The 14,256-nt window shown below is 40.6% G+C and overlaps 2 pseudogenes; one reads left to right on the forward strand and one right to left on the reverse strand.

The window, feature by feature from the left end:
- Positions 1–6,052: 6,052 nt before the first annotated feature.
- LOC119545327 lies at positions 6,053–8,554 on the reverse strand (annotated as a pseudogene).
- A 3,519-nt stretch (positions 8,555–12,073) lies between these two features.
- On the forward strand, positions 12,074–12,689 carry LOC119545413 (annotated as a pseudogene).
- The last annotated feature ends 1,567 nt before the right edge of the window (positions 12,690–14,256 follow it).

Consider the following 14,256-nt stretch of genomic DNA (forward strand, 5'->3'; position numbering starts at 1 on the left):
GTTATCTCTAAATTCTGATATGCTGGGCTCCTTGTGTAGCCTGGTTGGTCTCTGGAACTTTGAGTATCTGTGTGACACCTGAAACTCAGAGCTCAAGTTCAGCAGCTATAAATGTCAGTATTACTTCATACAGAAACTGTTAAGCTGAAAAAGAGTCCAGACTTTGATTAGAGATATGAATGAAGTGGATCTGGTTAGGACTAAGGCAAACCAGGCCAAGGGTAAAGGATGATATTGACTGTGTTTTAAAACTTCAACTTCTGTGTGAAACCAAGGGAAGAGATGTTTATTTGGTGCAGGATCTATATTTTCTGCAGCACACTAAATAATTTAACTTGTATGGTCAGTTTATTCAAACACCATATTTACATGGAACTTTGAATAGGAAGTGAGATCTGGTAGGTTTGTACAGGTTAGTTTTGAAGTCCTGATACATCCCAAAGTAATTTCAGCAGAGAATAAAAACATATTTGCAGGGCCCCCCTGAGGAACTGGGGGAAAAGGCAGAAATGTTTTACTTCTCCACTTGGGTTATTACCAATATACTCACAAACACTGAGGACTTACAATTCAGTAGGATTAGTCTTCAATCTTGGGGCTTGCCCTTATGAAGCTTGTTACTGCAAAGCAGAGGCTAAGCCTACTTATAATTGTGCCTAAGAGTCTCCCCCAGAGAATCTCTTTGTTAGTCAGATGTGGCGCTCTCTCTCTCTAAGCCCACATGGCCAGTGAAGTCACTGCCATCCCCTCTACATGGGACAGGACTCCCAGGAGTGTAAATCTGCCTGGCAACATGGGACGTGACTCCCAGGGATGAGCCTGGACCCTGCATCGTAGGATTGAGCAAGACTTCTTGACCAAAAGGGGAAAGCAAAATGAAACGAAATAAAGTTTCAGTGGCTGAGAGATTACAAATGAAATCCAGAGGTCATTCTGGATGGCATTCTTACACACTATATAGATATCCTTTTCCAGTTTTTAGTGTATTGGAATAGCTAGAACAAAATACCTGAAACTATCAAACTGCAATCCAATAGCCTTGATTCTTGAAGGTGATTGCATAACTATGTAGCCTACATGGGGTGACAGTGTGATTGTGAAAACCTGGTGGCTCACACTCCCTTTATCCAGTGTACAGATGGATGAGTAGAAAAATGAGGACAAAAACTAAATGAAAAATAGGGTAGGATGGGGGGGTGATGGAATGTTTTAGGTGTTCTTTTTTACTTTTATTTTTCTTTTTTAGGAGTAAGGAAAATGTTCAAAAGTTAATTCTGGTGATGAATGCACAACTCTATGATGGTACTGTGAATAACTGATTGTACACTATGGATGATTATAGGGTATGTGACTATACCTCAATGAAACTGTATTATAAAAAAAGAGAGAGAATGATGGAGATGGATAATCTATAAACTTACATCCATCTTCAAAGAAGGTGATTCTAAGGAGATGCATTTCAACTGAGAAACTGAAAGGTAGCCATCCAGCCAGTTAGGGAGAAGGCACCTCCAGTAGTACCAACAGCATGTGCAAAGGCCAGGGGTTGTGGTCAAGCATGATAATTTAAGGACTTTTAAGTGGTTGGGATTGAAAGGTAAAGTATGGGTATAGAAGGTTTGAGAAATGAACTAGTGATATCAGCAGGGAAATGGTCTTCACCAGGAGGCATTTGTACTCTGTCCCAAAGACAATGCTGAATCACTGGATGCTGTTCCCATAAACGGGTTCACAAGACCATGTCACAAGACCGAGACCAACATTTGGAGCATGTTTCTTCTTTTGTGCTTTTTGCATGAAAACAGATTTAAATCCACAACCAAGCAGAAGAAGCTACCATACAGTCAGAAAGTTGAGCTGAACTTGTATCTGTTTCCTTGAAGGTGACAGGTCAAACTCTTACCGTAACCCAATGAGTGGCCTCACCATGCCCCTGCTGGCTCTGAAGGTGGCAACTTGCTCCTTCCAGGTTGGGTGCCTGCTGTCACCAACTATGTGGCAGCTTCTTTTTGACCCACCTTTCTCATGTAACCTCTTGCTTTCATGCCTGCCCACTTCTCCCCCTTAATTCCTCTTGGACTCTTAGAGGCAGGGTTCCCTCCAAACTCTCCTGGAGCTCCCATGGGCTCTGTTTGGCCAAATCCAAAATCCTGGTCTTTGCCATCATTTGGTTGACTTCCTAATCTTCACCCTCTCCTTGTTCTTCTCCAACTATCTCAAACAGACGTGGGTCCCTCAAGAAGAAACCCAAGAGATGCTCTCTCCATACCTCCATGAGGAAAATGGACCCCAGGGGAGAGAAGAGATTTTCCCGACATCACATAGCAAACCAATGGCAGAATCAGGGTCACAAGGTAAGTTTCAGTGCTTTGGATTTGTTGGGTTCCCCCTTTAAGACTTTCCAGGAAAGAAGCCACTATAGGTACCTGACACTGTAAAATTCCAAGAGGTAGATTCCCTATTACACGAGTCAACTTTAAAGTGCACTCTAAAAAGAAATAGCAAATAACATTGGAGCAATCATGTTCTTGCTACATTTTACCATTCATGGCCCTGGGTTAATGTATGCCCAGATGAAATCATTTTTGTGAAATAGCACTTAAGTCCCTGTGTATTAACTCTTGCTTTCTTTAAAAGCAACAGGAAGCCTCCGCATCATTGCTTCTGGCATTTTCTTGTCAAAATTACTAAGGATTAATTATAAATTATTTTTATTGTACTGGGACTTGGCAGTGCTGAATTAATAATGTATCCTAAACATTTATTTTGTCAGTGGTTCCCACAGATTTTTGGTCTCAAAATCTCCTTAGCCTTTTAAAACCTGAGGACCCCAAAGTACTTGTGCTTATGTGGGTTATATCTATAAGTATTATTAGAAATTAAAACTGAGAAATTTTATAAAAATTTATTAATTCATTTAAAAGTAGGAACAATAAACCCATTACATGTTAACATAAACAACAATTTTGTGAAAAAAGAACTATATTTAAAAAAAATTACTGAAGATAGTAGACTTGTTTTTATATTTTTGCAAATCTCTTTGATGTCTGGCTTAATAGAAGACAGCTGGGTTCTCACAACTGCTTCTTTATTCAGTCTGTTGCAGTGTCACATGTTGTGCAACCTCTGGAAAACTAAGAGGGAGAGTGTAAAAAAATGCCTGTAACATCTTGGTATTATTGTAAGCATAGATTTCTCATAGGCATCCTAAAAGAGTTTTAGGGAGTCTCAGGGGTCCCCAGACCACACTTCAAGAACTGCTGAGTTAATGAAAATAAAAAAGCAAAATGTGTTAATTCACTACTGGTGTCTTCGTATGAATGGTTTCATTAAACCTTCACAAGCAACCAGGGAGGAGATATGTTTATGTCTCATTACATGCAAGAAGCATTTGTTAGTAACGGCATTGGTGGATTGGCTCTTAAACACTGGGGCGCAAAACATTTGGGCTGTTGGGGTGGATGCTCAGTGGCCAAAGTGATGTCACTCAAAAGGTAAATAGACTTACCATAATAGCTCATGGTGTCCTTGAATATTTATTGTGAGTAATTCACTTTGATCCATCATTCAACAGCTTATCTCGGTTCTGTTTCATCAGTCCACAGTGTAGATTCCTATTTCAGGAGGCAGATTGTTTTATTTTGGTGTCTCCTATTGCTTATTTGTACCACCTTTGAGGGAGGGCAATGCCCTAAATCTGCCATCTGTTGAGCAGAACAATAATCATAGCAATAATCAGCTCTGAGCAAATACTGATTTGCACTTTGCCAGGGCTGGAGTTGAGGAAGAAGAGAATCATGGGAAGAAGCAATGCATGTGGCTATGCAGGAAGATGGAAATGGTTTCCAATCCAGTTCTGCCACTTACTAACTACATGACTTGGGCAAGTCATGGAACTCTGTGAACCTCATTGGTAAAGTGGGGATAATAGTACCTGTCTCCGAGGGCTGTTGGGAAGCCCCTGTAAGATAATGAATGGAAAGTGCTTATCATTGTACCTGATACATAATGAGAGCTCCATAATTAGTAGCTGTGATGATTTAGATAAAACTTATGATGTGTCAGGTTGATTCAAGGACCAACAAAGGAGTTTCTTTCCAAAAACTACAGCCTGCCCTCCCCCTCTCTATTCTATCCACAAGAGCCATCTTCCAGATCTTCAATCAGGCCAGATCCCTTCCAGCTTCAGGGCTTTCCTAAATGCCATTCCCTTGGCCTGGAAGCACCCTAAATCCCTCCATACCCACAGTCACACACTTACTTCTCCTTCTGAGCTCGAAAAATGTCGCTTCCTCAGGGAAGCCCTCCTGGATCTCTCACTCCATCTGCTTACAGAAAACCCAGTGTTTCTACATAATATTGTCAATTAGTGAAATAATCATATAATCACTTGTTGAATATCTGCCTTCCCCCTTTTCTCTAGCTTCTAGCTAGTTGCAAAGGAAAAGAATATGATCAAAGCACCGAGATGGTTTCTTCTAATTCATGCCACATACATTAACTTGGTCTCTTTATAGATTTCTTGAAAACACAGGTAAAAAATCCCCAGGTGTAAATGCTCAAAGAACTGGCAGCCCAATGTCTTTTAAGGACAATAATAATAATAGTAATGGCTGTTATTTGTTGAGATTTTTCTCTGTGCCAAACAGTGTGTACACATTATCAGCAACCCAAATTTGCAGAGAGAACAGATTCCGAGAGGAGAAGAAACTTGCCCAGCATCACAGTCAGCAAAGAACAGAGCCAAAATTCAAATCCAGGTAAACTGGACTCCAAAATCCGTATTATTTCCACTTTACCAAGAACCCCTATGCAAACACTTCCTACTTCCAACTTGCCAAAGTATTATTCATTATTTTATCATGCCTGGCATTATGCTAAGTGTCACATGTGGATTCCTATTTAATCCTAACAAAACCCCTGTGAAGTAGTTACTGTTAATACACCCATTTTACAGATGGGAAAACTGAGCTTTAGGAGAATAAAAACTGTTCCCCAGGCTACACAGCTAATAAGTGTTAGAGTGCACATTCTTAACCCATAAAGAAATGACAAAGAGGAAGTGTATTAATCAAGTAGATCCTCCTCTGACACCTTGTCATTGTCAAAGACAAAACTTACTCTCCTGCCTCTTATACTTAGTATCCCATTTCTAACTCCTCCTTTCTTCATTCTCAATTCCTGCTGGCACCTGTCATCCATTGCCCATGAGGTTGAAGGGCATTAAGTGTCTGTGCATCTGGCTCCCCCAGCTCAAAGTCTTGGTTTACTTTTTCATCATCTTTGTCTGGTTATGCAAGCCTCAGCCTGTGAGATCTCTTCTGCTGTCATCACTCACTCCCAGTCCAACTTGCAAAGCTTTATCTGCAGGCACCACAGCCAGAGCCACGACATGGCCTTTAACACCTTCTTCAAAGGCAATTTAACTCACCAGTCTTCTCACACTCCCTTTCCATTCATCTACTCAGCAGACATTTTTTGGCACTATTTAGGAGCAAGTTTTCCCTCCCTCTGGAACTTTCAACCCAATAGAGATAAAATCTAAGTGGTCTCCCTACCTCCCACATCTCTCTATTCCTAGTCTTCTCATGCCCCATGATATTCTGTTTTGACTGAAAGAGCATCTCCTTCCAAAGGTTCACCATTGCCCTAGGATGACATGTAACTTCCTTCATGTGGTATTAACAGTTCTTCACAAGTTGGCCTTCTCTAACTGGATTCTAGACCCTAAACATACCAGTTGCCCCACATATGCATACCTGGGCATGCTCTTTTCTGTGCTCAAATGCCTCCCCCAATGCCTACTCCCTTCAACCATATCTAGCTGTCAGCCTTCACTGCATGGCACTTTTGCAGTGTCTGTCATGTGGTTGGTAAAGTAACTGTCTGTGCATCTGCACATATCCTGTGAGCACAATGAGGCCCGAACCCCTGCTGGGTCCCCAGGACTTAGTGCAGAGTCTGGTACTCTCAGCCCAGCATCATGGAATATGGCAGCCACTGGTCACATGCTCCACCTGTGACCCACTTGGCTGCTGGCAGGGGCATCTCCTCAGATGACACAGGACTTGCCAGTGTGCTGGTGGTTGCCACCTCCGAAGGGATGCTCTACGGGGTTCACGGCCATAAGCCACACGTTTGGCCAGCAGTTCCTCTTTGCCTTTTACTTGGTGGTAGGTACAACCAACCTTCAGGATGGGTTTGTCAATGTGGTCACCACCAGACACCATGCCACCCACTGCTCTCTTGGCTGAGATTAACTTGGAGCCCTAGGGCAGCTTCACCTGGGTCTTCCTGGTCTCTGAAATGATGGTGGCATGGTTCTCAGAGGCCTGGGCCAGCTTGCCGAGGTCACCAGGCTTCTCCTCCAAGCAGCACACAATAGTGACCCTGGGCATGGTGCCCACCAAGAGGACAGTGACAATGCTAAGCTGGGCTTTCTGTCCACAGTACAGAAACTGGCCCATGTGGCTGCTCTCGGCAATTGAACATCTCCTTCCAGTTCTTAAACCAGTACAGGTTGCAGGACACCACCTTGGCCAAGGGCCAGGATGCAGCTGGGTCATGGACGATGTCCTCCACAGTGCCCTAATGTAACCATAACCAGTGGCTTGATGGAGTACTTGAAATCCAGCTAGTCCAAGTTGAGATGTGCCAGAGTAAAATTTCATACTATGTCATAGACTTAGGATAAAAAGGATAATGTAAAATACCTCATGAATCATTTATATTGATTACATGTTGAAATAATATTTGGATATTATATTATTATTATTAATGTTTTACCTGTTTCTTGTTACTTTTCAAAATGTGGCTACTAGAAATTTTTTAATTACGTATGCAGCTTGCATTTGTGGCTTACATTATTTTTCTTGATGGACCTGGCTTAGAACAAGGGCTTTCCTATCACAGACCTGGCTTCAAATGATGGCTAACAATAGGCTTTCCAGCCATCCTGGTTTGCCCAGGTCTCTGAAAGTCTCACATCCCAGGAAACCCTCGAGTCCTAAGCAAAACAGGATGGTTGGTCACCCTACCAACCTTCTGAGCTGTCTGACCTCCAGGAAGCCAATATTCCCAAGCTTTGATTCCTTTATCTGTGAAGTCACAATAATAACCTTACCTTTTGGGATGGCCTTGAATAGTAAATGAAAAAATGTATTTAAAGTCTTTGGCACACAGTAGACAAATACTCATTAAATAACAAAGTAGGTTCTCAAAAAAATGTTTACTAAATAAATTAACAAATGATTTAAAAGTAATAAATATAAAAGTGACACTGATAAAGTTATTGGGGAGCATTTACAGGAGAAGGAATAAAAGTGAGGTGAGAGAATCAGAAATGGCTTTAGGAAGTAAATGACTTTGGAATGACTTTGAAGGCCTTATAGAAGAGACACTAATTCTACTTGTGGGTTTGAGACAAGAGGGCCTAGTAAGTGGAGAGTCCAAACCTGCAAATCGCTGGTAAAGTGCAGGTTACGGATAAGGGAAATAAATGGCAGATAGGAGTGGAGCATGGACTATAGATTCTAGAGGAATCACACACAAAGCTGGAAGGTAAAGAGCCTGGAACGTCAGGCTTAATTACAACCCTTAACTGAAGCCAAACTCAAACAAAACCTTCTAGAGTCTTCTTTGATATATTCTTAGGCACTTGTCTCTATTTCTACATGTGTGTATGCATAAGTGAATGTGTTTCAAAGAGCATTTGTCGATGTTCCACTCTAGACCAAGAAATACCTTATTCCATTTATGCTTCATCATAACTACTGTTAAGTTCTGATGAATAAAATGGTAAACTGTCTGAGGTAACGGTGCTGAGGAAAGAACACCAGAAGATAGAGAGGCAGCCCATGACATATGCTCTACAGGTAAACTCTCCAGGTTTTCCGGAGAATCCATAAACAACTAGAATGGTTTTCTTTGATACCCGTAGCTGGTCTTCTCAAGGATAGGCTGTCTGCACCGAACTGTTTGTTTGATGCTAGCTAGTATGTTCACCCAGAAAACAGGCACAAAAATAAACTGTTATTTTTTTTCTCCCTCTCTCCATTTTCACTTCTACAAATCCTATTTGGGACCTTTGTAAGTTAACATTATTGCTCTCTTTTATGTATAAATTAGCAATGTGCTTGTAATTCACAAAATTTCTCTGAGTAATTCTTTGACCCCGCTCTGAGAGAGAGCAAATTCAGTCCTGGCAAAATTCTGTAATTTACCCAAGTTCACACAGGTCACAAGTAGAGAATTGATAGGCAACCCCATCCCCCAATCGACAAGATAAAAACGAGAAAGCTGCAATTAGCTTTTGTCTCGACTTCTGCTTTATTTCATTGGAGGCTCCTGGCTTTGTTACAGCATCATCAAAAATCAGCATGGAAAAGAAGAAAGTAAATAATCGTACTTTTCAGAACACAGATATCGTTTCAAAGACAAAACAACTTCTATTAAATTAACAAAACCCCGAGAGAGAGAACTGAATCTCCGCAGTGGCTTCCACACTGACTGAGTATCGCCCCACACTTTCCCCCTTGTATTTATCCAGCCGCATTCAGCTAGATGATGTTTCCAAAGCACAGCTCCAAATTTGCCATTCTTCTCAAAAATGTGCAATGTCCACCCTTGCCCATGGCATGAAGTCCCAACTCCTTACCCTGGTGTCCACATTCCTCTGTGGCCTGGCTGCATCCCACTTTACCAACCTTCTTTATCTCTCTCTATTCATCTACCTCCTACCTGCAAATGCAGGTGGCCTATTACATGACTCTTTTGATGAAGGAAGCAGTGCATTGATTTACAGTCAGACTCAAGCTTCTTATCTCATCAGTGCACAGGCCAACGACTTTGAGTAGCACTGCCTAATACAGTTCTCTTCCCCTAGATACCCTTCTAAGATCTATTCATCCTTTAAGGCCCCACTCAAATACTACCATCTCCATGGAGCCTTCCCTATTTATGTCAACTAAAAGCAATCTGTTATTGGAGCTCCCTTATATACTACTTGTATCTTGCCTTGTGTGCCAGTTTGGATGTATTATGTCCCCAAAAAACACCATTATCTTTGATGCAGTCTTGTGGCGGCAGACATATTAGTGTTGATTAGGTTGGAATCCTTTGATTGAGTGTTTCCATGGAGATGTGACTCAATCAACTGTGAGTGAAACATTTGATTGGATAATTTCCATGGCGGTGTTACCCTGCCCATTTAGGGTGGGTGTTAACTGAATCACTGGAGTCGTATAAAAGAGTTCACAGACAAGGACCTCAGAGAGCTAAGAGTGACATTTTGGAGAGCAACTGAGAGTGACATTTTGAAGAGCAGCTGCAGCTAAGAGAGGACAAAATGCCCCAAGAGCAACACTTTGGAGAATGCAACCCGGGAGAAAGCAGACATCAGCCACATGCCTTCCCAGCTAACAGAGAATTTCTGGATGCCAATGGCCTTTCTCCAGTGAAGGTACCCTTTATTGATGCCTTACCTTGGACACTTTATGGCCCTAAGACTGTAACTTTGTAATCAAATAAACCCCCTTTATAAAAGCCAATCCATTTCTGGTGTTTTGCAAACGGGCAGCCTTAGCAAACTGGAACACCTTGCATTAGATTCTATATACCCGTATCCTAACTCTTCCAGTAGGTTACTTGACGGAAGGGCTATAACTTATATGCCTCAACATCTTCCCCCACAAACACAATACCCTATACAGGCCTTGACAATTAATGATTATAAGCAAATTAATTGATTAGTGGATCAAATCTGATCAAGTCATTCTCTGGCCTAAACTCCTTTAATGGCTTCCCATTGCCTTTCAAATTTAAAATAAACTCCCTAACAGCATTTACAGAACTGAACATGCACTGCCCCTGTTCAGCTCTCCAGCCTCATCAAGCACCACCCCCTTTGCCTCTACCCCTGAACATATCAAGTTTTTTCTTGACTTGGGGTCCTCACACATGCTTTTCCGTCTTTCTGAACTCCACTTTCTTCCTGCAATTGCCTGGTCCACAACTTCTGACATTTCAGGTTTCAACTTAAATTCACATCCTCAAAAAGACCCTATTGGATACATTGTCATCCAGGGCCCTTGCAGAAAACAGGGATCACACACCAAATGTAAAACCCCAGGACTAGCAACCACAAGGAGCCACTAGCAGGCCCAGGCACGGGAGACAACATGAGCCAGAACTTGGAGAGGTAAAGTGTAAGAAGAGGACCACCTTAAAGGTTTTAAAGAGGCAGTGGCCTTTAGCAGAGGGACACAACCAAGCAGGGTGTCTCGGTAGGGTAGGGAACAGGGAATTGAATACATCACTCTTGTTCTTCTCCCACCATGAAGATGGCCAATCCCCAACTGGAAGCCAGAGGGCAGAGAAGCCCTTCAAGCAGTCCATGTGGCTTAGCATCCTCGGAAGGGTGGAGAAGGATGGAGAGGGACTCAGAGGCTAGCCAGAACACCTCCCAGTCTTAGGTAGACCCTCTTGTTTTTCTGCCTTACAGCAACTATTCTTGCCTGTAAGCACCTTCTAACTGTAAATTCCATGGCCATGAAGACATGAGCCTTATTTGACGTGCTGACTGCAGTATTCCCAGAATCTAGCATATAGTAGGTACTGAAGAAATACTTGTTGAAGAATAATCGAACACATGGACCAGACACATGGACTTATGCCAATATTATATGTGTAACACACATAATTATAACATATTCATCTCAGCATCAAAAGAGAAACCACATCTACCGAATTAAAAAAATACCAAGAAATTTCACGTCAAAGTGAATTCAATGAAAACAAAATGTTGCCCAGCATAGAGAATCAAACTCTAACTTCAAAAGAGCTGATCGTTTTCTAAGAAGAGAAGAAAAAAAGCCTTTCCTATTAACCTCCTTGAAAACACCCTGAGCCAGAGTAGATAAGCTATCACTGTATAATACAAAATTATTTCCACCAGTCCATATTGCAGATTTAAATAAGGTCAAATGGAAGTATTCCCTCTTGAACCCTTTGTTCTTTCCTACACCTTGGTAGCCCTCATACCCAACTTTACAGCTTCAACTTTATGGCTTAAAAGGAAAGAAAGTGCTAGTAAACCCTGAATTTCCTCTTCAGACCTTGAGGTTTTATGCAGCTACAAAAAGTCTGGATTTCATTGAGCTTGTTGCAACATTATGAGAAATCAGACCCAAAAAGTTTTAATCAAATTCTCCATAAGTTGATATTACATATATTTTATAGACAGTTGAATTTGTCTCCCAAACACACACTTGCACATTTGCTTCTCTCCATCCTCCCCCAACACATTCACAATTTTGATGGGAAGGCAGGAGTCTTTTTCCTTATGGCTTTTGACACAACATGATTCCAAATACTTCAACTTTCTTTCACTTCCTCAAATGTCATATGCCATGCTCTCTCTAGCCACAGGGCCTTTGTACATGCTGTTTCCTTTCACTGGAAAATGCACCTCTTATTTTTCCATCCAGTTCTGTAATAAAGGGCTAATATTAATACCTAGACAACAGAGTGGGTGTGAGGAATAATTGAGACAACGTGTGTAAAGCACTTAGAACAGCACCTGGAACATAGTAAGGTGTCAATAGCACCATCATCATCATCACCATCATCATCATTATCAGTTGTTAATTTGCAATTCATCCTTCAGATTTCTAATCAAACATTACTTGCTCCAGGGAGATTTGATGACCCTTAAATTAGATTGGGTGCCCATATCATGTACATTCTTATCACTGGGTACCTTTCCTTCATAGAGTTAATTACAAACTATAATTAGGTATTATTCAAATAATAACAAAAATTACATATATATTCCTGACTAGGCAAAAAAAAAAAAAAACCTGAGAGCAGCAAGCCCATTTATCGTTGGTCACTATTGCATCCGTAGTTTCTAGCAAAACGTTTGGCACTTAGCAGGCACTCAAACATAAGTGTTAAAATGAAAGGATAAACAGACAACCCCCTCCCCTCTGACTGAGGCACGTAAGCCACCACCTCTTTCCATGAAATTCCTTCATACCCCTTCTGCCAGAGGCTCCGCAGCCCACATGGCCTTATGATGGGGCTTCTTGTCACGAAGCTGTGGAGCCTCTTCTGTAAACAAGAACACAAAGTAATCACAGTGCGACTGGATAATGCAGGAAAACCACCATTCTTTATCAGTTCTTAATGAGAGAAGTGGTTCATACTTCTCCAGCCAGGGTAAGCAGTGTTGAAGACGTTGTGGTGAATGACACTCATCTCCTTATGTGGGACCCTGTTGGCCAGGAGTCTCTGGGATCCTCATGGAACACCTATTACTCAAACACGGGGCTCATCATTCTTTAGGTTGGCGGCTTTGACAGGGAGCAACTAGCTATTATGAAAGAAGAATTAAACAGAATGCTGGCTCACAAGGATTTACAGAAGGCTGCAGTCCTCATCTTTGCAAATAAGCAGGATATGAAAGGCTTTATGACAGCAGCTGAGCTCTCTAAACACCTCACCCTTAGCTCAGTCAAGGACCACCCCTGGCACACTCAGTCCCGCTGCGCCGTCACAGGAGAAGGGTTATGCCAAGGTCTGGAGTGGATGATCTCCCGGACTGGCATGAGGTAACTGTTCTATTTGAAAGAGACTGCTCCATTTATTCTGTGAACATGAACATTTTTCCTGCTACATTTAACTGCTAAAGCAGCAGCGTGTTTAATTTATAACAAACAACCCTCTACAAGCAACACTTGAATCAAGTACAGCTGAACTGGAAATGTAAAAGATTTTTTCTGAACTTTTTTTTAATGTGCTAATCTTCAGTTGGGTGAGCTTGATGTATACGTTTTCAGCAACAAATTCTTCTGACTGTTTATTCTAATTATTCAAAGACTACCTTTGTCATATTTAATGGCTTCTGAAATATTGTCGTTAACTTAATGGCCAGTTTCTTTCATTTATTGATCCCAACCCTCATCCCCTGATAAATCACTAATTTGACAGTCATATTGGAAATCAACAGGTACTGCCTGCAAACTTCTCTAGCTCTACATATTTGCTTCCTCCATAAATGACTTATCTTTTGGACAGAATTTATAATGGGGCAGGGGAGCTACCTAGAGGAGACACATAAGGAAGAGTAATCATCATGAGAATTTGCCTCTAAATGAGTAACTTCCCCCAACATTGCAAATCATGGAATAACTATAAGATGCTATTAGCATGGAAATTAAGTAGATTATTTATTTATTTGAAAGAATCGAGATCACCCTTCAGCCTATAGCAGAGAGTGGGAAGAGCCCCTTTATTCACATTTGGTCAGAAACTAATCCCAACTCTGATGACGAATTCTGTTGGATAAATCTCATGTTAAGAATGCACATTAGTCAAGGCATACATAACTATAGGACTTTATTAGAGCACACCAGCACTAAAATTGAAACAACACTTGGGATATTATTATTATCAATTACAAACAACTTCATTATCAGCAAAATCTTCAAGAATTCTATTTTCAAGGGGCATCCTATCTGTAAATACTGTATTTTGGGCAAGAACGGAAACAGAAATATAAACAGTTCACTTTATTTTGTAAATTTTGAAAAATGTTTCTGTCTGTAATAACATCTCTACCACCAGCAGTGTATTACTTAAAGTACCATGTGGCATTCCGGAAATCTGTTTGAGGTTTTAGTGTAATACGGTTGAAACAATTGCCATATTTATAGTTGAGCTTCATGTGGTAAATCTTTTGCTGCATTATAGGCAACTGCTGAATTTAATCCTAGTTTTTAGACTATTACTTTGAAAATTAAAGTTAATACACTAATAGCTTATAAATTTAAATATATTTAAAAAAAAAGAAAAGTCCAAATCTATCAAAAGTTTATTGGCTAGCATTTAAAAGTTTCAAGACAGTTTTCTAAAGAAGAAAAATCTAAACATTGCATACCTTAAATTAACAGGGAGGACAAGGACAAGTATAATAGTTTCAATCCTACTTATTTCAAATGTTTGAGTTTGCTATAATGAAAATGCATACTAACAGAATAATACTTCATTTTGCAGTATTTTTTTTCAAATTTTGATCAAAAATAAGTCAGTGTTCATAAGAATATCAAAATACCTGTTCAAAGTTGTGTTTTAATTTTAATATTTTTATTTGTAAATTGATTTAAATGTTGCCTTGTTTTCAAATGTATTGATTTATCATACTTAATCTAATTTAATGTGGTAACTTTTTTTATTTCTATTTAGTGCTTGCACACC

Source organism: Choloepus didactylus, chromosome 10 (assembly GCF_015220235.1).
Source record: "Choloepus didactylus isolate mChoDid1 chromosome 10, mChoDid1.pri, whole genome shotgun sequence".
NCBI lineage: Eukaryota > Metazoa > Chordata > Mammalia > Pilosa > Megalonychidae > Choloepus > Choloepus didactylus.